Source organism: Salvia splendens, chromosome 7 (assembly GCF_004379255.2).
Source record: "Salvia splendens isolate huo1 chromosome 7, SspV2, whole genome shotgun sequence".
In the NCBI taxonomy this organism is placed as follows: Eukaryota; Viridiplantae; Streptophyta; class Magnoliopsida; order Lamiales; family Lamiaceae; genus Salvia; species Salvia splendens.
Window position 1 is genome coordinate 12,744,543 of NC_056038.1, and position 24,077 is coordinate 12,768,619.

Sequence of the window (24,077 nt, forward strand, 5' to 3'; positions counted from 1 at the left end):
ATATCTATTATAGAATGGAAGGAGTATAACATATTTAAAATAAAATAATAATAATATTTAAAATTACATCTTACAATAATATTCAATTTTTAAGTTGTTTTACAGCATAATTAAACTTAGAATCGTATCACATAAAAACAGCTAATATAACCATAGAATAGAATAAAAGAAAAAAAGTGTAAACTAATTGAAAAGGTAAGAAAGAAGGGAGAAAAAGTAAGAGAGTGAATGAGAAAAAATGGATAAAGTGTGAGAAACAGTTTCTATTTTTCAAATGAAACTATTTTTTGTGGACACCTCAAAATGACAATATGAGACTATTTTTCATAGACGGAGGGAGTAATGTTTATGAGTAAATGTTGGAAGCAATTTTGTATATCTCAGATTATAAAAATAAAGGATACATATGCTCTCTCTGTACCAAGGAAGATGACCCCTTCTTAGAACGGCACAGGATTTTATGTATGCTAATTTTAAAGTGTTTAAAGAGAGAGAGGAAAAGTTGTTTGGTGTTTAAAGTAGAAAAGATGAATAAAGTAAGAGAGATAAAAAGTTGTTGATGTTTAAAAGTATGAGATATGCAAAAAGTAAGAGAGAGAGAAAGGGTTGTTGAGTGTTTAAAAGTAGGAAAGATGAATAAAGTAAGAAAGGGAAAATAAAATTGAGTATTTTAAATATTTCCTGAATAAGAAAGGGGTCATCTTGGTTGGGACGGACGAAAAAGAAAAGTGGATCATTTTCGGTGGGACTGAAGGAGTATATGTATAGGTCTTGTACATACCAGATCACATTTCATTTACTTTTTGACACATATATCTCCAATCACTAACTTTTAGATGATGTTGGTTTGCAAAAATTAAAAGCGCTAATTAAGGTATTTTTATCACTAAATTTCATGGTTCTGTTTCACATGAAATTGAATTTAGATCTGAATAGCTCACCAAATTATCCAATGAATGATAGGAGCAACAATCCTTTCTTCGTTTGATGAATTACTGAAAGTGTATTTTACTTTCATCCATTTTTATTAGAAATCCCTTCTTATAGTAATCAAAACTATTCATTCAAAAATATTTTTACATTTCTAGAATTGAACAAGTATTTCCATCCAATATATAGGTCGATCCATCTCTGAAATTCTTATAGATAATTAAGTTGAGCGGAAAAGAAAGCAGAACTAATTGAGTTGAGCGGAAAATCACTACGCAAAAAAGCTCTTCCCATGCAGCTATCTATGCCTTTATCCAGGAGGAAGAAGATTCGAATGAAAGCGCATTTTCATATTCTTTGTACTACCTGGACAACTCAACGGCATTGGTAAATCATAATTGGGCATCATCAACAAGTCCGCCAATTGTGCGCTTGGAGTGGATCGTAGGGACTGAGAACTGCAGTCGAGCTAAGAATTCCACAACTTATGCATGTCGAGATGACAAGAGTGTTTGGGTTGATAGCTATTACGGTGATACAGGATACACATGTAGTTGTGTTCAAGGTTACGATGGAAATCCTTACTTACCGGGTGGATGCCAAAGTTTGTTTCGTTTCTCCCTACTTATGTCACGACCGCCCTTTTTAGGGTAGGGATTTTAAGAAAAGGGAAACAATCTAGGGTTTCAATAAAGAGTTTGACAAAAATAATTAATATTCAATTCACGAGAGAAAATTCGAGTAAACGCTTAACATTTGAATGCAAGTCAACAGCTATCATAAGTAATGATCCAAGAGTGAAAAGGGTTTCAGAGACATAATTGAGAAAAATAGTCATAATTCAGTGGAAGCATTCAAGAGTAAGAGTGACGCCATGTATTAAGACACGATGTCCCTCGGAGTTCAAAATAAATCCCACAAAAATTAAGGTTCGACTCAACACTATCCAAGCTCGTCGCCGCTCAACCTGCACATAAAGAAAACACATGCAGGGCTGAGTACTATAAACTACTCAGTGAACTTATGCCGAAAATATTTTAATAGCTATGTCATCCATACCATAGTGAACTCCAGTTTTGCATTTAGAAAAGAATATCATCGAGTATCACAAAATAATTTCATAGACTGGCCAGTCAAATCAATCTCGAGTATCACAAAATAATTTCATAGACTGGCCAGTCAAATCAATCTCCCCACTTTCTCAACAATCCATCAATCACAACATTTCCATAGTGCGACGAAAGTGTGGCCATACTATTCGCCCACGAGACCGGCCGACTAGCAAGGACGGCTCCTGATCCCAACTGTGTACACTAGCCTGATAGGGTTTGCAGCCCTACTCAGACCTGAATTCGTTTATATAGTCCTATAGCTTGATGGAGCGAACTCACAAACTAGGCATCAGACAACATAGCCCTATAGCCTAACGGAACGAACTCATAAACTAGGCGTCAGACACACAACATCATCAAAACAATCACAGGGATGACATAACATTTTAAACCACCCTTAGAGCATCCATAACAGCGGTCGTCCCGGCGGACGTCCGACCGGCGTGCCAGACGTCCGCGCAGGAAGTCCGCCATTAGGCGTGGGAGGGACGGATGCGGACGTCCGCTGCGGACACCGGAGTTCCGCGGCATTCGGACAACGTCCGTCGTCACGTCCGCCATTGCGGGTTCCCGACGGACGTCCTAGCGGACGTCCTGATTTTTCATTTTTTTTAAAAAAACTCTATATATACGGCTAGTTGAACTTCATTTCATTCGCTCCACTTGTTTTAACGAGTTTCTCTCTCTCTCTCTCTACGTTTCTTTTATATATCCAAAATGGTTAGCGGTAGTGGGGCGGGTGGTAGTCGTGGAATTTCTGATGACGTACGTCGACGAATTAGAGAACAGTTGCGGACCGTTACGTCCAGGGACCACATCGCTGCACACTGTCGGTTGTATGAGGACTACTTCGCTCCGGAGCCGCGGTTTGGGGATAACATGTTCCGGTGACGTTTTAGGATGCATCGTCCATTATTTCTGCGTATCGTGGGTGCTTTAGAGCGTCGATACGAGTATTTCAGGATGAGGGAGGATTCAGTTGGTAAACCCGGCCACACGCCCATACAGAAGTGCACTGCCGCAATCAGGCAGCTGGCATACGGAGGTGCGGCCGACATGTTCGATGAGTACCTCCACATCGGCGAGACGACTGCCCGCGATTGTCTAAAGTATTTTTGTGAGGGCGTTAGAGAGATATTCAGGGATAGGTATCTTCGGAAGCCTACCACCGAAGATTGCCAAGCTCTGATGGATATGCACGGGAGTCAGCACTGGTTTCCGGGAATGTTGGGCAATATAGATTGTATGGCGGATGGGATATACCCTATGTGGCCCGTCTTTGTGAAGACGATCAGATGCCCCCACAGAAGAAAAGAAGGTCTATTTTGCGGGTCGTCAGGAGGCAGCGCACAAGGATGTGGAGCGGGCATTTGGTGTGCTCCAGGCTTTATGGGCGGCAGTGAAGGGTCCATCACGGCTATGGTATATTGACAGCATCGCTGATATCATGTACGCATGTATTATCATGCACAACATGATTGTCGAAGATGAAGGTCCAGCACTGACTGATTGGGTCAATGATGATGTTGATGCTGCCGGTCCAAGCCACGGCGTGGCCACCGCCAATGTATGTATGGGGATACCCCATGAAGAGGCCGATAGAGTCCGTGCATTTGCCGACATGCGCCAACGATAAGCCCATATTCGACTCCATAACGATATAATTGAAGAGGTATGGATGCGGAGGGGTCGTCGTTGATATTTAGAATGTAATTTGTTTAGACTTTTTTTGTTGAAATGTACTTTTTTTTATTTAATGAAATGTACTTTTTTATTTAATTTCATAAATTGTTTAGTTCCGTAAATTGTTTAATTTGGTGAATTTGTGAATTTTTATTATTGTGGAATGTCCGTCGGGATGTCCTTGGGGATGTCGTCATTGTGCAGTGGGATGTCCTTATGACATGGCAGTGCAGTAGGATGTCCTTATGACGTGGCAGGAGGTGTTTTTGGGAAGTCCGTCGGGATGTCCGCCGGTACATTCGTCCCACTGTGGATGCTCTTATAACGCCATAATCATGATTTCAAAATATAAAAGAGTTTAGGAAATAAAGCTCACTTCGAGTGCTTAATCCGAAAATTTTTTTTCCCTTGATATCACATTTCAAGGGCAAGGAATCACCTTTAGAATTTAAAAATAACACATAGATCAACACAAGGAATTCAAATAAAATTTAAAAATAACACATAGATCAACACAAGGAATTCAAATAAAATAAGATGCATGCATCCTATGACTTCGATTATTTTCTCGATTAAGGTTACAAATATTTTTTTCAATTAGAGGCATTGGTATTTCGATTAATTCCGGCCGCTTACGCCCCAACAAATTATATTAAAACAGGATCAAACCAATTAAATAAGAAGAAGCATTAAGTGAACGAAATGAGGAGAAATAAAATTCTCCTCTTCTGAGTGAACGTGTATGGTGGAAGGGTTTACCGTTTACGTGTGTGGTAGGGGTGTGCATTCGGGTTTCGGTTCGATTTTTCGCCCAAACCGAACCGAACCCGAAAAACCAAATTTAGACTAAAACTAAAACCGAACCGAAACCGAAAAACCGAAAACCGAAAACCGAAAAACCGAAAACCGAAAACCGAAAAACCAAACTTAAAAAACCGAATTAAACCGAAAAACCGAAATTTTTTAAATTTCAACCAAAAACCGAAACTGTATGAAAAAACCGGAAAACCGAAAAACCAAAATTTAAAAAAATCACAAAACTATAATAACATGATTAACATACATCAACCAATAAACTTTACATATCTAGGCAACTCATCAACAATTAGCATAAAAGCTAAAGCCTTCTTAGCCTTTTCTTGATCAAACTTCCAAGTATTAAGGGAAGAACTTCTCTTTTTTTCATGGCCTTTATCATCCTCATGGGGAGTAACTTTAGTTAAAGCAATGCTATCTCCAATGGTTTCTCTTTCATTATTCAACGTCTACAATAAGAAAGATTTAGAAAAATATATATTAAATCGTAAATTGGAGAAAATTATAACATCAATGGACAATGGTATCTCCAATTGTTCACCATATGAAATTTCAACACTCAATTTCAACATCTAACAATGCATAAATTACAACAATTAAATTTTGTAGAAAATTAAACACAAAATCAGAAATTTTAACACTCAAGTCCAAACGAAGAAGCTACACATTCACACTACTCACTACTGGTTGTTCTATTGGCAGCCTCTGATGCATATCTTCAAGAATTGAGATTTCAGAATTAACAGATTCAAATGGCTTTTCTTCTCGCGCATTAACTGATGCAAATAACTTTTTTAAGCTCCAACTAAAGGTGTTAGATAACTTCGCAGAGCAAATTAGCAGAGGAATACTAAATTAAAGCACTGATAACACTAATTAAATAGCTATAAGAGCTTAAACAGCTGATCAAATATAAAATTTCCCAATCAATCTAAATTTCAATTCAATAAAACAACGTGTTTATGGAATTGGATTTATCTACTTGGAGTGTGAAGCATGACGTCATACCAAGGCACAGACTTGAGAGGGCTGACGCTACCCTCGAGAAGAGGCGGAGGCTAGGGTGGAACCAGGCGGAGGCGGCGCCGTGCAGTTGCTTAGACTAGTCACTCAATTCAACCTACTATGAAAATATATACACTGTATCAGAGTATTAAACACTCAAATTTTATTGTATTAGAAAATTAAACTCTCAATTTTACTAAATAAAAATTACACTCAATTTGGGATGCAATACACAAATTAAATAGGAATCAAATGAGTAGGAGATTTTACCTTCTTGAGCGGCGTGGCTGGCTGAGGGAGGAGGCGGCTGCTGGACGCTGGAAGGCGACGAGTCGTCGGGTGGAGGGGCGCCAACGTGGAGAGGAGCAGACGGGCAAGAATCTGGAGCACGGCTGGAGGGCGGAGGCGACGGGGAGGAGAAGAGATGGGAAACAGAGAGGAGAAGAGATGGCGACGGAGAGGAGGGGAGAGGGGAGGAGAAGAGATTGCGACGGAGAGGAGAAGAGATTCAGAATCTGGATTTGGAGAGGCGGCGGAAGGAGTGAATTAGGGTTAGAGTCTAGTACTATTTATATAATATATATATGTGTTAAATATAATTCGGATTTTCGATTTTTCGTTTTTTTTTTTCATCAAAACCGAACCGAACCGAAAAACCAAAATTTTCAAAATTTTAAAACCGAACCGAACCGAAAAATCGAAAAAACCGAACCGAATTTCAAATTTTCGGTTTGGTTCGGTTCGGATATTCGGTTTCCGGTTTTTTTGCTCACCCCTAGCGTGTGGGAGTATATACGTATAAATGTGAGAGGGGACAAATTTATTAAATTAATTAAGTAGAAGACAGCAGTGGACAAGTTTAGCAAAGTTGCATAGTCCAAATCAACGGTAATCGAGAGGAATGGTGAAGCAGAGGAAGTGATTTACCTTGCACTCAATTGAGTGAGAGTTGCCTTGTTCTTGCAGAACTTCAAGGGAGTAAAAAGTGTGGGATGAAACTTTAGTTGTGAATGGAGTATTATGGAGGAGGCGGTAGGATTAGTACAGTTTAAGGTTGGAGAGATTGAAATAGGCGTGCGATTAGGGTAGTAAATTGGAAAATTGATGAGAATAAAACTGTCGTTTGGGAAAAGGTTGGCTACACTAATTTTTGGGAATTTGATTTTTGCAGATTTGGAGAAGTAGAAGAATAACGCTTGAATATTATTATTGTGTATATTTGATTTCAAAATAAATTTGGGAGTTAATTGTTTCCTAGAACTGATTTTGAATTTGGTAAGAATTATTCACTGCAGATTGGAGAGGAGATTTGAAAAGGGATTAGGGTTTAGGTTCACAAGAATATTAAATAATCATTTCACTCGTCATTTAATCTACGGACCTCACGACATTAAATGCAAAAAAAAAATTTAGGGTTCGAAAATTAGGGTTCAAAAAGTGGGGCGTTACAACTTTTATTTATTTACACACTAACTAGCTGAGGGTTGATCGATTACTAACTTTTCTTAAATTAATAACTCATCAATGTTGACACGATGACATTAGCATGTCACTTATGTCTTTGGGTTGACATCTATTTTTAAAAGTCAACACAAAGACATGTGTCAACTAAATTTGTGTTAAAGATTTGGAGATACTGCGCAGATGAGTTAACAAGTTAGCAATTAAAAAAAGTTAGCATTATAACACACCTCATAACTTGCTTTGGAACATCTCCTTTGTTTTCATCCAGCAATTTTTAGTTCAATTGCCAAAGTTGGATGCTTAGATCAACGTGGGAAACTATCGATTCTATTTCCATTTGGTGTATGTCACGAGTCACGACCACATCTCCCTAGTCAAAGAAAGTGTAGCTATATCGCGACTAAGTCTTACTGAAACTGTCTCAACTCATCATAAGATGCTTAATTTAAAGGAAACTTTGTCTGAAATGTGTTGAGGGTACAAATTATAATGAATCAGAGTAGTTATGAAACAATTGTCTTTACTAGAACAAGTTCTAAATTTGCGCAACGGAAGAGTACCAAGACAGATGTAATATGTATGAAGACATACTATACCAGCTATCTTCTTACTTATTTAGCCTTCTGTCCCAACACCTCCTCGGCTTCGACGTCGATCAACCTGCACATTAAGGAAAACAATATGCAGTGCTGAGTACTTGATGCACTCAGTGGGCTCATGCCAAAAACATTTTCTCTTTTAGTTGTCAGCCTAGCTGAGTGAACGCGGGGTTTTTCTGAAAATAAGTCCCGGTCACTAAAACTGTTATTTCTTTCTGAAAATAGACTGCAGTCTTTTAAACTTCTGATGATATACCATATCTCAATGCGTGAATCGGGAATGTGGCCACATTCCACGATCACTAGGCCGGCCAACCTGGCGCTAGCTCACGACCCCTGGACCGGCCAACCTAGCGCTAGCTCACGGTCCTTATGTGTACACTAGTCCGAGTAGGATTTACTGACCTACTGGGACCCGAATTCGATTTAACTGGTTGGCATAGCCAACAGATATGCAATCATAAAACAAAACATTGCATGACAACTCATTCAATTAATCATGTTTTCACATAAAACACACTTTAAAATAAAGAAAAGAAAGCCCACCTCGATTGCTTAAACTCTTGCAAACAGGTGCTTTCTTGTCCCGAGATTACGCGTAGTGCGACGACGTTCCTTTACAAAAAAAAATATACTTAAATTAAGCTTTAAGTAACTATTTATCTTGCATGTATGCATGCCTAAGCGTGTGCTTAATATTTTACTTCCTTCTTTCTAAAATTTAGAAATCTTAGTTCTGTAATTAAATCGACGATTTAATTTATTCGGAATCTGGCAAAACTGTTCGGGTATAAAAACTCCGAATTATTTTAAGTATATTAAAATACTTTCTGTGACTAATAAAGCCCGCTTTAATTATTTATCGAATACTATTTCAACGCGGCTTAATAATTCTTTTCTTCCGTAGCTTAAGAAATTAATTCCATTACACTTTGAATTAATCTAAGGAAATGGCTCCAACTAAATTTCAGACCCAGCTAGGAAATTTGTTTAATCTTGCCTAGCTAGGGAATTTATTTAATTCTTAGGCAAATTCCAGCCCAAACTATTTTATTACCTCAGGCCCATTCCTTGAATTCTCTTTTCTTCCTTAAACCCCTCCAGGCACAAGCAAAAGGGAAAAAGGATAAGGCCCAATTAAAAAAACTAGGCCCAAATCACTTTACTCTCTAACTCCATCGGTCTCTCCTCTACCACCTTCACATTCTTCCCCAATTTCACCAACAAACCCTTTCTCCTTCAATCTCTCTCCATCGCGGCGTCATTCTCCTCTGCAGCGTCAATCTCCGCCGTCCACCGTGGAATCTACGCACCGAGTATCCTTCCTTCTCCATGGATTGGGACTCTCCTCCACTGAACCCCAATCTCCTGTCATCTTCGGCAAACAAGCCGTTTCGGTCAGGCCGTCGGAGCTCCGCCGGTTCGCGTTCCCTCTTCTCGGTGCCAAGTTCCGTCGGACCTACAACGCGTTCAGGTGTTTACTTCCACTCCAATTCGATCGAGGCTTAACCGCTTCGTCGGGAAGAAGTGTCACTGGAGGAACGCGCCGGCAGGGCCCTTTCGTCGCATCGTCGGCTTGACGCCCGGCATCCCCGGCGGGATGTCCTATTCTTCCATCCTTCGACTCGCGCCAAACGGCTTCGAAAGCTAAGCTAAGCCTTCAACCTAGTTACTACTTAATTTGTTTTGTGTTGAAAGAGAAAGCAGTAGCTAGATTGAGTTCTAAGTTGAGAATCTTAGGCTTTTGCCGATTACTTGAGATTGAGCATGATATGTGTTGGCTAGAGGCCTATTATGCTGTGCTTCAGTTCTTATCGATGAACATGTGTAATATGTTCTATTGCTACGAGAGGGTGCTGCTTACCTACTGAAATCGCTTGGCTTCTGATTCGGATCCTTCCCCCTTTCCTTAGCTTGTTGTAATGCTATTGAGTTGTGATGATGTGGGGAATAAGACCGAGGGATCATCCCTTATATAGAGGAAAATGTAACTGAAAGCTGTAAAAGCTTGTGGTGTAAGCTGGAAAAAGGGCCTTAAGGCTGCGCCTATATTGGCTGGCCTTCCTGAAATTTGCAGGCTGTGTACCCTTGATCCGAATGAGCCTACAGCTCTCTGTTATATCTCTGATTAGTAACTGAATTTGGTACATTATGCTGGTACCCTCTTGCTGCACAATCTGACCAAAAATTGGCTCTATGTGGCTGATTCTGTGAGGGCAGCACCGAGGTGTACTCGTATATTAAATGGTGCTGCTCCCTCCATTGTACCCCGCTGCAGAGATCCCTCTCATCTCCTTTGTTTTGCAGCACCTTTAACTGAATTGTAGGAGTATAATACTACCTGATAAGCTGCCAAAATGATCTTGCAGGGGAGCAGTTGCTAGGCAGGACTGTTGAGCTGGGTGGGGTGCACCTGCCGTTTCGCAGTGTACTGGCTGGACAACCTGCTGGAAGGGCAGGCCATCTCTGGTTGCGACAGTCTTCAGTCTTGCTTATATTAGTGACTTTTCAGTTCTCACATCAACCTGGTAATGCCTTACATTCTCAAATGATTTGGCTCATCTACTTGTCTTGTTTTGCTAACGCGTTTTCACATTGCAGGGCTACACCCTCCGGTTGCCGTGTTGGTACGACCTTTAGACCGGCTCGCGGCCTTAGTCGCTGGTCCCTTCGGCTCGGCCCTCACCTACACTCCCGAGTTATAAAAGACTAGTCTTCTTTGTTTATTTATTATCATCCTTGTAAGCTAAGGCAATAGCCTTGTAAGTAGTATATCGTACTTTATTCGTCTACGAATAAACGAGCACGTTTTCGTTGTTTCTTTTGAAATCTGTAGCTTTAAAATTCTGGAAATTTGTATTTATACTCCTAATCAAGAAATAGAAATACTCCTTCATTCTTTACGTAGAATTCTAGTATTTATTTCAAATTCCCGAGAACTAGCTCTCGGCTATTACAGTGTAGGCCCAGATTGCTACTTGGAGCCATCTTTCGAAGTTGTTTGCAACACGACCACCAATCCTGAGAAACCCTACCTCCTTCTTTCCAACACTGAAATCCTTGAGCTGAACTCATCCAAAATTTTGATTGAATATGTCAACAAAGCTACAACGTGCTACAGTTTGTCAGACAATCAAGTTGGAATTACTAAGCCAGAGGAGCAAAGATTGACGATCGACTTGTTGAAAACTCAATATACACTATCAGACGAGAATTAGATCACCACCATTGGTTGCGTAGTTATGGTTGTCGGGGTTATTGGAAAAGACAAGCCAAGTTCTATCCGAAGCAATTGCGCAGCCATTTGCTCCAACCGTTTGATGTATAACGGTCGGACCAACGCACAATGCGAATATGAAACAACATCCTTTGGAGGTGAGGGTTGTTGTAGAGTGCCATCGATTTTTTTTGTTGTTAATATATTTTTGGTTTATAACTATGGAAATGTATTTAAGATTACTTTGAAAATTAAGATGTCCAGATTCGGTTCGGCTATATATGTGTCTTATATAGTATTTGACTATTTTCATGGTGTCCAATATGTTGAAGAAGTCGACATTCCCTAGTGAAATATGCGTTGGATTATTTGCAGGTACGGCTTACCTAGAAGCAAATGTGACCCAACTTAGTGGAAGATGGACGAGTACTAATATTTCTTGCAGTTATGCCTTTGTGGAATACATTAAAAAAATAAATGTGGATGATCGTACTACTTATGTTACCTCATTTCCGTTTTTGATTAACTCAACGGGGATCGAACTAGATGCACTTTTATCAAAAGGAGATTATGATCAGTCGAGCATGGCATTGGATTGGAGGATTGGAGCAGTGAATTGCAAAGAAGCGAGACAAGATCCGACTATGTTTGCGTGTCGAGGTAACAGTGATTGTGTTGATTTTGATGCTATGATTAGAGGGTACCTCTGCAACTGATACGGTCAACGGCTGGAAGGTATACAACCGCCGAGGAAGTAGGGAGGCAGTTGGTTCAAGGGAGAAAAATCAGGAAGTAGGAGCTGCAAAGGAGTAGATCGAGCAAATCATGGAATTCCTATTTTTATGCATTCTAGTTATTTTCTATTTTACAGTATAGATAAGTGTAAGCTAGGGAGTTCATAATATCTTAGAGAGATCAATTGTTTTGGACGACTTGGTCGTAGGCCTCTGCGGAGGATTATCATTTCCTTTCAATAAGAAGTGCTCGTTCTCTCTCTTTCCCTGCATTTACAATTTGTTGGTGTGATTTGCGGCAACATGGAGAGCATAACTCGTGCTCATTACTTCAATCGGCCTTTCACTCCTATCAATTGGTGCGGTGAACAATGGTGAACTCTCGATCGGACACGCGACTGGATGAATTGGAGTAGGCTACGGAGGATTTGGAACAGGGTAGGCTCTTGTTGGATGCGACGGTGAAGGAACTGAATGCCCAATTCCGCCGCACTGATGACCAAGTGACGGAGGTACGATCAGAACCGACCGTCATGCTTCAGGAGATGCACGCGGGTTTCGCTTCGCTTAAACTCAAGAACACTTCCAGCCCTGAGGACGGATCCACCTCAACGAATCGGGAGTTAAAGACGACATCCACGGGTGGTGTTTCGGCGTCGCCCATGCCTACCTTTGATGGCTCGGACGCACTCGCATGGCTTGCACGGGCGGAGCAATATTTGTTTTATCTCGGAAACCCCTTCCGAGGACCGGGTAGGCATCGCAATGGTGGCTCTGGCAGGCGCTGCCCTCCCTTGGTACCAGTTGTTGCGACAGCGAGTTCCGGATCTGACGCGGGCTCGGTTTGCAAGGGAGTTGATGAAACGCTTTGGCCGCAATGGGGCGTTGAATGCATATAAAGCATTCACTGCAGTCCGCCACACTAGTTCCCTGACAGATTTCGTGGCTGCTTTTGAGGCGCGCCTCGCGCAGGTTCCGGACATCTCGTGTCAGCAATACCTAGGATTCTTTATGGCAGCACTTCGCCCTGAGGTCGGTCTACAAATGAAGTCCTTTAAAATCACTACCTATGAGGATGCGGTCGAGATAGTGCTAGATATCGACATGATGGCGTCCACCCACCCCCCGCGATCAGCGCCTTCCCAATCGCCCACCCAGGCGCACACATATACAGCCCAATCAACTCGCTCTTTCTCAAAAGGGTACTCCCAAACCCCCTCTCACTCATCTGGCTCGTCAAAGCCGGTATCCAAACGCTTCCGGAACGTGTCTCCGGAGGAATATAGGCGGCACATAGCAACAGGTATTTGTGTCAAGTGCGACCTGAAGTTCGGCTCAGCCCATAGATGCCCCCCCAAGACTCTCAACGACCTGATCTGCGATGAGGAGGAAAAATCACCTGCCGACTCTGAGCTCGAGGAATCAGAAGTTTTGGAGACCGAGGTTGAACCACAGCTATTTGTTCTATCCATGAACGGCCTGGACACGACCAATACAATGAAATTATTTGGGAAAATTGCCTCTCAACAGGTTAAGGTGATGGTCGATAGCGGTGCAAACTACTGTTTTATATCAGAACAGCGCCCAGCGGCTCCAGCTGCCAGTTACTCCCACATCACCCTACTCAGTGGTACTAGGCGATGGCACCACACGTCGCGCGACGGGGATTTACAAGGGCGTATCTCTAACATTGGAGAATGAAGAATTTGTGGTGTCCTGCTACGTCTTTCCCCTCCGGAACATCGACGTAATTATGGGTGTCTCATGGCTCGCCTCCCTCGGATACGTCATGGCAAATTGGCAGCGGTCGTCCATGGATTTCGCAGTAAACAGCCGCCCCGTCTCGCTCAAGGGCGCCCCGTCTCTCATGCGCCGGGCTTGCTCCACCCAGGACCTCCGTTGCCTCGAGGAAGGGGACTGCTGCTGGGTCCTCCACGCAATTGAGAAAGAGGCTGTTGCGGAGCCTTTCGGGATCAACACGGCCCTATCCTCGGGAGACCGTGGGATTGCCCCCCAGCCGCCGCACTGACAACCGGATACCCCTCCTTCCAGGTACTAACCTCGTTTTTGTTCGCCTGTATCGGTATAATCACTTGCAGAAAGATGAAATGGTGAAGCTCGTCGCCGAGATGTTGAGTTCCGGAGTGATTCAGTCAAGCACTAGCCCTTTCTCTAGCCCGGTCCTCCTCGTTCGCAAGAAAGATGGTTCGTGGTGGTTTTGCGTGGACTATAGGGAACTCAACAAACGGAAGGTACCTGACAAATATCATATTCCGATAATAAAGGAATTACTTGAAGAATTACATGGGGCCAGGTGGTTCAGCAAAATCGACTTAAAAGCTGGATACCACCAGATTCGGGTGGCAGCCGACGATGTACCTAAAACGGCTTTTCGTACCTACTCCAGCCATTACCAGTTCCTGGTTTTGCCGTTCGGCCTCACTGCCAGAAACAGCGAAATAAACAAGAAGATACGTGAGACATTAAAGCACTTAGTTGGCAAAACAAGCAAGGATGGGAAACAAACCTACCTTAAGTTTTGAAGACCAAAACTTACCTAAACAAGAAGGTGTGAGGCTGCATTATCCCTGCACTCCACAGCTCATACCAGTCAAACCAGTAGCCACCTGCACTCCAACTAGTACCTGCGAGAGGGGTACACAAATGCAGTTAAAGTGTGCAGCAAGAAAATACAAGGAATAGGCACAACTTTCAGTTAGGAGATCAGAACACAGCAAGGAGCCTTAGGCTCAAACATCTCACGAGCACACCAGGCCAGAACACAAAAAAATAGTGTCATGCGCATAGAAGGCATAACTAAGTTCTGGGATTTTCTACTCAAATCAATTCCTCCAATTAGAAATCCAATCTATCAGCAAGTCCAAAGGAGAATGCTCCAATCACAGTTATCACGGACTTAACTCTCAAAATTTAAGTAACTATTGCCGAGAAACTTAATCAGATATAAGCTAAGGTAGAAGACTTAGCTTTAGGGATATTCCGTCAGAGAATGGCGGCGCCGACGGTGAACCAGCGGCGACCCGACGGCGGTGCATCAGGTGCGGTTGAGAGCCGAGACCGCAGGCGATTTCCGACACGCAGCAGCGACAGCTGACCACGCCGTCCCAGCCTGACTGCCCACGAACCAACGGCGGTCGGATGAGCCGAGAACTGCTGCCTGGATAATCCACCGCGTGACAGCAACGACGGCGGAAGGGAGAGGTCTCCGTAAGGCACTGAACGTGAGTGAGTTTTCCGGAGCCTCGTCGCTCACCTTGGAAAGATGACGGAACAGTCGCGAGGGAGAGACACGGAGGAGACGCATCCTCCTCTGATTCCGACGGCTGCGCAAAGGTGACGCCGGCGACAGACCGCAGGCCGGTTAATTGTCGTGATGTCAGTGTCTTCGCCGAGAAGGAGGAAGGAGAGAAGGGTCTAGGGTTCCTCATTTTGAAATTTGGGGAAAAATATGAGAAGCTAATGAGGGAGAAGGAGAGGGTGACGAATGGGAGTATTTTCTCCAAAAATTGGGCCTTGCTCATTATTTTTTAGTGGGCTATCAGAAATGGTAGGGCATTTGGGCCATTGCCCATTGGAAATTGATCTGGGCCATGGTAATTGCAGTTGGGCCTCATCAGCAAATAGAAAATAAATTGGGCCAACTGAAAATAAGGCTGGGCCGATTTAGTTGAGGAATAAATATTCTGGGCCTGAGAAATTATTTAGTATGACCATTAATTTGGTTGAATCCATTATCTTGGATAAATTCAAAAGTATAATGGAATTAGTTTCCTAAGCCACGGAAGAAAAGAATTATTTAAGCCGTGTTGAAATAGTACCCAGTAACTGAATAGAAGAAAATTTCATTAGTCACATAAAGTATTTTAAAATACGTAAGATAATCCAGGAATTTATTATACCCGAACAGGTCGGCCAGATTCAGAATAAATTAAATCACCGATTTAATTTAAGATTTAAGACTTCTAAAATTTAGAAGGCAAGAAGTAAAATAATAAGCACACGCTTAGGCATGCATACATGCAAGATAAATAGTTACTTAAAGCCTAATTTAAGAATATTATTTTTGAAAAGGGACGTCGTCGCACGACGTGTAATCTCAGGACAAGAAAGCACCCGTGTGCAAAAGTTTAAGCAATCGAGGTGGGCTTCTTTTCTTTCAAAGCGTGTTTTACGTGAAAACATGATTATTGTGAATGAGTTGTCATGCCCAGTTTTGATTTATGATTGCCTATCTGTTTGGCAATGCCAAACCAGTTAAATCGAATTCGGGTCCCAGTAGGGCTGCAAACCCTACTCAGACTAGTGTACACTCAGGGACCGTGAGTTAGCGCTAGCGTTGGCCGGTCCAGTGATTGTGGAATGTTGCAACATTCCCGGTTCACACGGATTAGATATGGTATATCATGAGAAGTTTAAATGACTGCAGTCTATTTTCAGAAAGAATCAACAGTTTTAGTGACCGGGACTTATATTCAGAAAAACCTTGTGTTCACTCAAGTTGGCTGACAACTAAAAGTGAAAACGTTTTCGGCATGAGCCCACTGAGTATATCAAGTACTCAGCCCTGCATATTGTTTTCCTTAATGTGCAGGTTGATCGTTCGATGCAGAGGAGGTGTTGGGACATAAGCTTAAATAAGTAGGAAGATAGCTGTTGTAGTATGTCTTCATACATATTACACTGTCTTGGTACTCTTCCGTTGCACAGATTTAGAACTTGTCCTAGTAAAGACAAATGTCTCATAACTACTCTGATTCAGTATGATTGTACCTTCAACACATTCAGACAATATTTCTCTTGAATTAAGCATATCTTATTATGAGTTGAGACAGTTCAGTAAGATTTAGTCGCGAAATAGCTACACTTTCTTTGACTAGGGAGATATGGTCGTGACAAAACCATCGATACATGAGGTAGTAAATCTATCACTCCCTCGTCCTTTACAAAAATAATTTATTTCCATTTAAATTTCTTCTGGATCCTTAAAATTAGAAACTTTCTATTTTAAGAAACATTTTTCTCTTTAATAAGATGAGACACACTCTCCGTTAACAAACAATACTTCAATCACCAATTAATTATTTCTTTAGATAAATACATAAATGTATGTAATTGAGTTTCTCCTATTTAAAAAAGATTTGTTAGTTTTTTTAAAAAAAGGAACTTTTTTTATTCCCACTCTTATTCTTGGTGTAAAATATCTCACCTAGCATTCCAACTATGATTCTTCCTTAATTTTTAAGGTTTGACCACGTGTTTCGAACTCGCCATTAGCAAAATCTGATTACTTCTTATTGACTGGATTTATGAATTAAGGTAAAAAAATTTCTCAATGAATAGTGAAATTTGAACTATGTGATCTCAAAGTCACCAGCTCCGCGCTACAAACTATGTTATAACCCATTAGTTGATTCTTCCTCTATTAATTTCTCATTTCTTTGCAGATGCTCATTGAATCTACCGGGCAATTGCATATCAAAGTTTGGAAAAGTCAAATTGACCATAATTGCCACCCGATTTTCAGTTAGATTGGCACATTATAAATAATTAAGGTCCACATGGAAGACTTTGAATATCAATTATTTCGTTCCACTCAGATTCCACAGTTCGTTAAATTATATTTTACGCAATTCCGACCATTTCAAACAATAGTCAGACGACAGGTCTTTATATAAAAAAATGACAGCTCGGAAATAACCCTTTATTTATTTAATTATTTTATAATAAGTAAATGGATTTAAATTTAAAGTCGCACCATGGAGTTTATTATCCTTTATGGTAGTGTTCGGTTTGAAAAATAAAATAATATGAGATTCAATATAAGATAAGGTAAGATGGGCCTTGACTTGGACTAAATTAGTACTACTAAATTTTATATTGATGTTTGGTTGAAGAGACTATGTCTAAAACACCATAAAAGTTAAAAGTTTGGTTGATGAAATTAATACAAATGTTACAATTAATTAATTTATTTATTATAAAATGTACAAAACAATTTAAAACTATTCATTATCTGATACAATAAATAAATATTAATTAATTAAATATTCCAATAAAATATTAATTAAATTTTTTTTTCTCTTATTAGTCGCCATCCTCGATTTTCTCTAATTTCATTTGGCAATTCCACAAGCAGTGACATCTTCATTCATGAGATAAATGCAAGTACACGTGTTGATTTGGAGAGAGAGAGGTGGAAGTAAATGCAAAGAAAAATGGAGGAGAAGTTTGTATTCTGCCAAGACAATATTAGTCGGAGGGGGAGGTCCGATCTAGAGTCATGCATTTAGTATCAGGCCTTGAAAATAAGGAACTCAGTTGCGGGCCGAAATAAGAACGAGTTTTGCAAACCGAATGCCGGATTGCATGGTATGTCGGGCGTTGTCGGGGTGAATAACGGCAACCGAACGGGCACTATAAGTATTAATTCAGCCATATTTTTCTACAGTGTGTGAGTTCCATTTATACGTGGTGAGATACCTCATGTACGTATGAGTAATATTTTCCACCTTATCTAACAGTGATCACACCTTAATTACGATTATTGCTCACATTGTATGAAAAATAATTCTGAAAAATGTCAGGGAATGTCGCACACATGCTATTCCACTTCTCTCATAAGTGATCAGATTAGAGCATCTCCAGTAAGACTGGACGTCAAATAGCCCTCACATAGCCTTCACACTGCCACATCATCAGCACTACAATTCTCCTGCCACATCAGCTTGCCACATCAACTGGACATCAAATAACCCTCACGTAGCCTTCACACTACCTATCCACATCACTAATAACAATTATATAATTTAATTTACAATCGTAACAACATACGGAATTTAATTTACGAGACAAATACATTTAAATTTAATAATACTATTAAAATTTCAAAAAGTACAATAATTTAAAAAAAATACATTTAAAAAATTTACATTTAAAAAAATTACATAAATTTACATAAAAACTAACGCCTTGCAATCCTCCGCGCCCACAACTCTTCAACTAAATCCTTTTGGAGTCGAATATGAGCCTCCGTCTGACGCATGTCGGCATGTGCTTGGAGGAGGGCTTCTTCATCGTGAGATACCCCACCTCGTACGTTGGCGGTGGCGACGCCGTGGCTTGGACCGACCTCATTATCGTCGTTGGCCCAATCAGTCTGTTGTACACCTTCATCTTCGACAATCATGTTGTGCATGATAATACATGCGTACATTATATCAGCAATGCAGTCGACATGCCACAAACGCGTTGGTCCCTTAACTGCAGCCCATCGAGCCTGAAGCACACCAAATGCGCGCTCCACGTCCTTTCGCGCCGACTCCTGCCGTGTCGCAAAGTAGGCCTTCTTCGCATCTGATGCGCACCGGATCGTCTTCACAAAGACGGGCCACCTAGGGTATATCCCATCCGCCAAGTAGTAGCCCATATCATGCTGGTTGCCGTTGGCGACAAAACTGATGGCCGGACCGACACCCTGGCACTGCTCGTTGAAAAGGGGCGACGAGTTGAGGACGTTTAGGTCGTTGTTCGAACCGGCTATCCCAAAATACGCATGCCAAATCCACAACCGGTAATCAGCTACGGCCTTGAGGATCATCGTGGGATTTTTTCCCTTGTAGCCGGTCGTGTAAACCCCTTCCAGGCAGCGGGACAGTTCTTCCACTCCCAATGCATACAATCTATGCTGCCTAACATTCCCGGGAACCCATGCTGATCCCCGTGCATCCGCAGCAGATTCCGACAATCTTCGGGGGTAGGCTTTCGGAGATACTGATCACCGAATACTTCGATCACGCCCTGACAGAAATACTTCATACATTCGATGGCAGTCGTCTCACCGATGTGGAGGTATTCGTCCCACATGTCTGCCGCGGTGCCGTAGGCCAACTGCCTGACTGCCGCAGTGCACTTTTGAATAGAGGTGTGGCCGGGTCTGCCAGCCGCATCGTGCCTGAAGCGGAAATACAGATATCGCTGCTCCAAAGCGTTAACAATACGCATAAACAAGTCCCGCCTCATCCTAAAACGACGCCTGAAATGGTTGGCGTTAAAATGCGGCTCCTCTGCGAAGTAATCTGTGAACATGCGCTGATGTGCAGCTTCATGATCACGATCAACCACTTGTCGACGGTGGACAACTGGTCGTGGGCGAGGTGCCGCCGGCTGCATATAACTCTGCATCCATCGATCAACCTCACGGCTCGTATAGGCATCTAGCTCTTCGTTCATCATCCGCTCGTACTCATCCTCATCCCCACCACTACCACCGGCATTACTCATTTCTTAAATTGATCTTGTACAGAAAGTAAGGTAGAGAGAGAGTACTCGTTAAAACAAGTGGTGCGAATGAAAATGACGTTCAAAGCGCGTATATATAGTGTTTTCAAAAGAAAAAAAAATAAAAAATAAAATTTGACGCCGGTTTGACGCCGATCCGGGACCCACAATGGCGCCGTGAGGATCGGCGTCGGAACCGGCGTCATTGCGCGAATCGGCATGGCCACGCCGATTTTGACGCCAATTTCGCCGACGCCGGTTCCAATGGTTCGGCGTTAGAACCGGCGTCGGCGAAAAATCGGCGTCGCGATTTTGACGCCGTTACTGGAGATGCTCTTATTAATGATGATAGAAACAGTGGCTCTGTTAGCTATATTCTACTATTCTCGCATGCGTGTGGAATCGTACAATTTGGTTCATAAAATATTAGTAATTGACTAGAAACAGTAGTCTTACAAATACTACTAATTCTTTATCAAGATTTTGTATACCCAATATACAGAAAAGTAAGATTACACTGTGAAAGTGCGTCAATTTGTAAATAATAGTCGTCAATTTTGGTTATAAATATATGATCAAAATACGAATTTAGTCTAAAATAAATTTTTTTGAAAAATAGGTCCATGACAAATGAAATTCTTGTCAGAGTGGTCCTTTTTTTACGGTTTCGTAAAGAAACTAACAATCATGCCACTGTGCAATTAGCGTTAACCGTTAGTTTTTTGACAAAACTGTCAAAAAAAGGACTACTTCGGCAGCATTTTCATTTGTTATGAATGCGTTTTTCAAAAAGTGAATATTTTGGGTCAAATTTGAATTTCGGTCATATGTTTAGTACTAAAATTGACCTTTACTCTTTTGTAAATATATACCGGTTATACAAAATTGAATGAAGAGAGGAGGGAAATTCCATTATGAAAAGTATACATTTTTTTGAAAGGAAAAAAAAAAAGCTTCAGCATTATTATCATTTTCAAAATTCTTTTATCTTGCTAAAAAACAATAGTGGCTTTATGATAAGAGTATAGCTATAGTAATATTCTCATATATTTATTAATTAGTTAATTTTAATTTATCGTATTTTTATAATATCTATTTTCTTATTTGTTAAGTTACTAGTATTATAAATAGGAGCTATTGTTATATTTTAAATTCAATCAATGAAATCGTAATTATTTGCTTTTTATCATTATTTACTTTTCCATCAAGAATCTCAAAACTATTGATTGTCGACAGAGCAACGTTTCTTTGCGATTTTCTTCATCTTCTCCAACTTAATAAGGGTTCTTTCTTATTAATTGGTGCTTCTAATGAGAGTTCATGGTCATCTCATCTACGAGTGTGAGTCGCGCATCTTCCCTTATCACTTCATGAAAAATCATCTAAATGATGTTGTACTTGCATTCACATCCATGATGAACAGATCTGATGATGAATTCAAAGAAAGTCTCATCTGAATTTATAATATTTAAAACTTGTTCCACATCAATTTAATGATGATTTTAGCATATTTATATAAGTATAAATAACTATCTCCTAAGAAGTCCGTTTAAGGGTAGTGATCCATTTCAACCATAGTACCAGAGCGGGTTTAAGTCGATGATAGATAAATTTAACTTATCTATATATATAAGTATGGAGTGGCCCATTGAAGAAGTCTTATATGTGAATATATTATTCAGGTATGGAGTCGCCCATTTAAGAAGTCTTATATGTGAATAACTGAATATATTATTCATAGATTAGCAATAAATAAATTTCACATTTGTTTCTCAAAGAAAAATGTGTCATTCATTTATGGGTCTTCCTCTTTGAGGTCTAAAAGTCAGTCGTCCAATAAATAATGTGTCTGTTCGTCAATCACTTGGACTAGTAGAAAAATGGGATTATAAATAGTGAATGGAGGGATTAAAAAACGCAGCAAAGTCTCCCAATTAAAATTAGAGAACGCAAATGGAAGCATCCTTAAAAAACAAAACATTGAGTTTATTTGTCCTTAATTTAGGAACGCTTTCTTTTGCGTTCTAAATTATTGTTATTTTTTACTCCCTGTATCCCCATTATGTGTCCCAATTTGACCCGACATGAGTTTTAAGAAATGTAGAGGAAAGTGAGTTAAAAAAGTTAGTGGAATGTAAGTCCTATAGTTAGATATTAGTTCTATAATAAAATATGAGGGGATTGAGTTAATGGAATGTGAGGTCCAATTCCAGAAATAGTAAAAATGAAGTGAGACAATTAATAAGAGACATCCCAAAATGAAAAACTGGAACATATAATGGGGGATCGAGGGTGTAAAATTTTCTAGTGAAAATAATTGTGGCTCAATTTTTTATCCTTAAAATAAATTTTTTTTTTGTAGTGAGATAAATATAAAAAGTGATTTAAGTATTATTAATAGAAAAAATGAAACCATGCATGTACATCAAAGAAAAAAAATACCATAAACAGTAGTAAAAATAAAAACAATAAGATTATGTTTTCATGCAACATGTTCGTGCAAATTCCAACTATGAAAGGTCATATGCGTGTTAGACCATCCACAACGCGTCTCGCGCCGGGCTCGCGTCTCGTCTCGGAGAGACGAGACCCCCGCGAGACGCATTGCAGCGGCCATCTCGTCTCCAGCTCGCGACCGGCTCGTCGCGTAGCTCGTCTCGGAGAGACACGAGACGAGCTGTCTCGCCACGCGCCCGAGACACGTGGCACGTCCCCATGCGTGCGTGACGCCCACTCGCTGGCCCGCGAGTGGGCGTCGTCACTGATGACGCAATAATTCATTTTTTTAAAAAAAAATCGATTTTTAATAAAAAAAAAATTTTAAAAATTTTTTTTTTTAAAAAATCGATTTTTAATAAAAAAAAACCGACCTTCGTGAAGACGTGCGGCAGGCCAGCGAACCCAAAGCAGGCTCTTTTTGCGCAGAAGCAGGAGGCTGCGCGCAAGGATGTGGAGAGGGCGTTCGGGGTTCTCCAAGCGCGCTTCAACATCATCAAAGCCCCGGCTCGTTCGTGGTTCATGGAGAGCATGGTCGACATCATGTATACGTGCATAATCTTGCACAACATGATTGTCCGAGACGAAGGACCCGATGCCGGAAATTGGTTCGACCCCGAATCCCCCGGAAGCTCAACTGCAAGTAGTCCGCCGCGAAGTGGAGCGCATCCATCTATACAAGAACGGTTGGCTATTCGGGCAAGGACACGCGACTCTAGCGCCCACACCCAACTCCAAGAGGATCTAATTGAGCACATTTGGGAAAACTTTGGCGGAGAATATTAAATTATGTCATTTTTATTTTTTTAGAATTTTAATTATGTCTTCGCTTTTTTAATGTTAAGTTTTAATATTGTTTTAATTTTAATAAAGTGTGTTTGTTTAAATTGAATTGGGTTTTAAAAAAAATTATAAATTAAATTGAATGAATAGTAATTAAGAGACGGTATAGAGACGGTTAAGAGACGGAGCGTTGCAGCCTCCGTCTCTTAGTTAAGAGATGGAGGAAAAAAGGACAGTGGGGCCCTCAAATAGTGCTCAAATAGTAGTTAAGAGACGGTTTAAGAGACGGTATAGAGACAGCGTTGTGGATGGCCTTACTAACACCTCGATATATACGAACTTAAGTCATGAAGACTTTTAATTGAAAATAAGTGACCCTCTTATTTTGAGTATTCGAATTCACTTTCACTTCTTATATATATATATATATATATATATATATATAAAAGGTGATGATCAAAATAAGTATGTGTTTAAATCCAGAAATGCAGACCAAATCTTGGCCCTAGGATTAGATGATCTAATGGTCAATAATTAACCAAAAACACGGAAGGTCATAATTAAGCAATTTTAGGTCATATTATAATATTTGGGTTTAATGTCATGCTAAGATCGTTTTAGGTCATGCTTTGTTAGCATGACCTAAAAATTACCTAATTATGACCTAAAAGTGACCTAATTATGATATTGTTCTGCGTTTCTGTATTTAAATCTAGTTTTGCATAGATCAAAACCCTATATATATATATATATATATAGTTGTGATCATATGATAACCCTTAAATATTGTAATAACCCTATAATTAAATCTAAACCACACATATTTTTTAATCTTGTGGTTGAGATTCAAACTTAGATTTATGATACGGTGCAACCCTCTGCTCGCCTTAAGGAGACGGGGGCAGAGCCACTGGTGGAAGAGCTGGACTTCGACACGTCA

General features: G+C 40.6%; 1 long non-coding RNA gene across 8 annotated transcripts; it reads right to left on the reverse strand.

The window, feature by feature from the left end:
• Window positions 1–4,747: 4,747 nt before the first annotated feature.
• Window positions 4,748–15,047, reverse strand: LOC121811610. Of its 8 annotated transcripts, none has more exons than XR_006052730.1 (6): window positions 14,118–15,047; window positions 13,959–14,002; window positions 8,156–8,224; window positions 5,817–7,670; window positions 5,550–5,664; window positions 4,748–4,990 (listed from the first exon to the last, which is right to left on the reverse strand). It is a non-coding gene; the product is annotated as an uncharacterized LOC121811610 (long non-coding RNA). The 8 variants fall into 8 exon arrangements; XR_006052728.1 differs by having other exon boundaries at window positions 13,940–14,002; XR_006052726.1 differs by having other exon boundaries at window positions 13,865–14,002.
• Window positions 15,048–24,077: the final 9,030 nt, after the last annotated feature.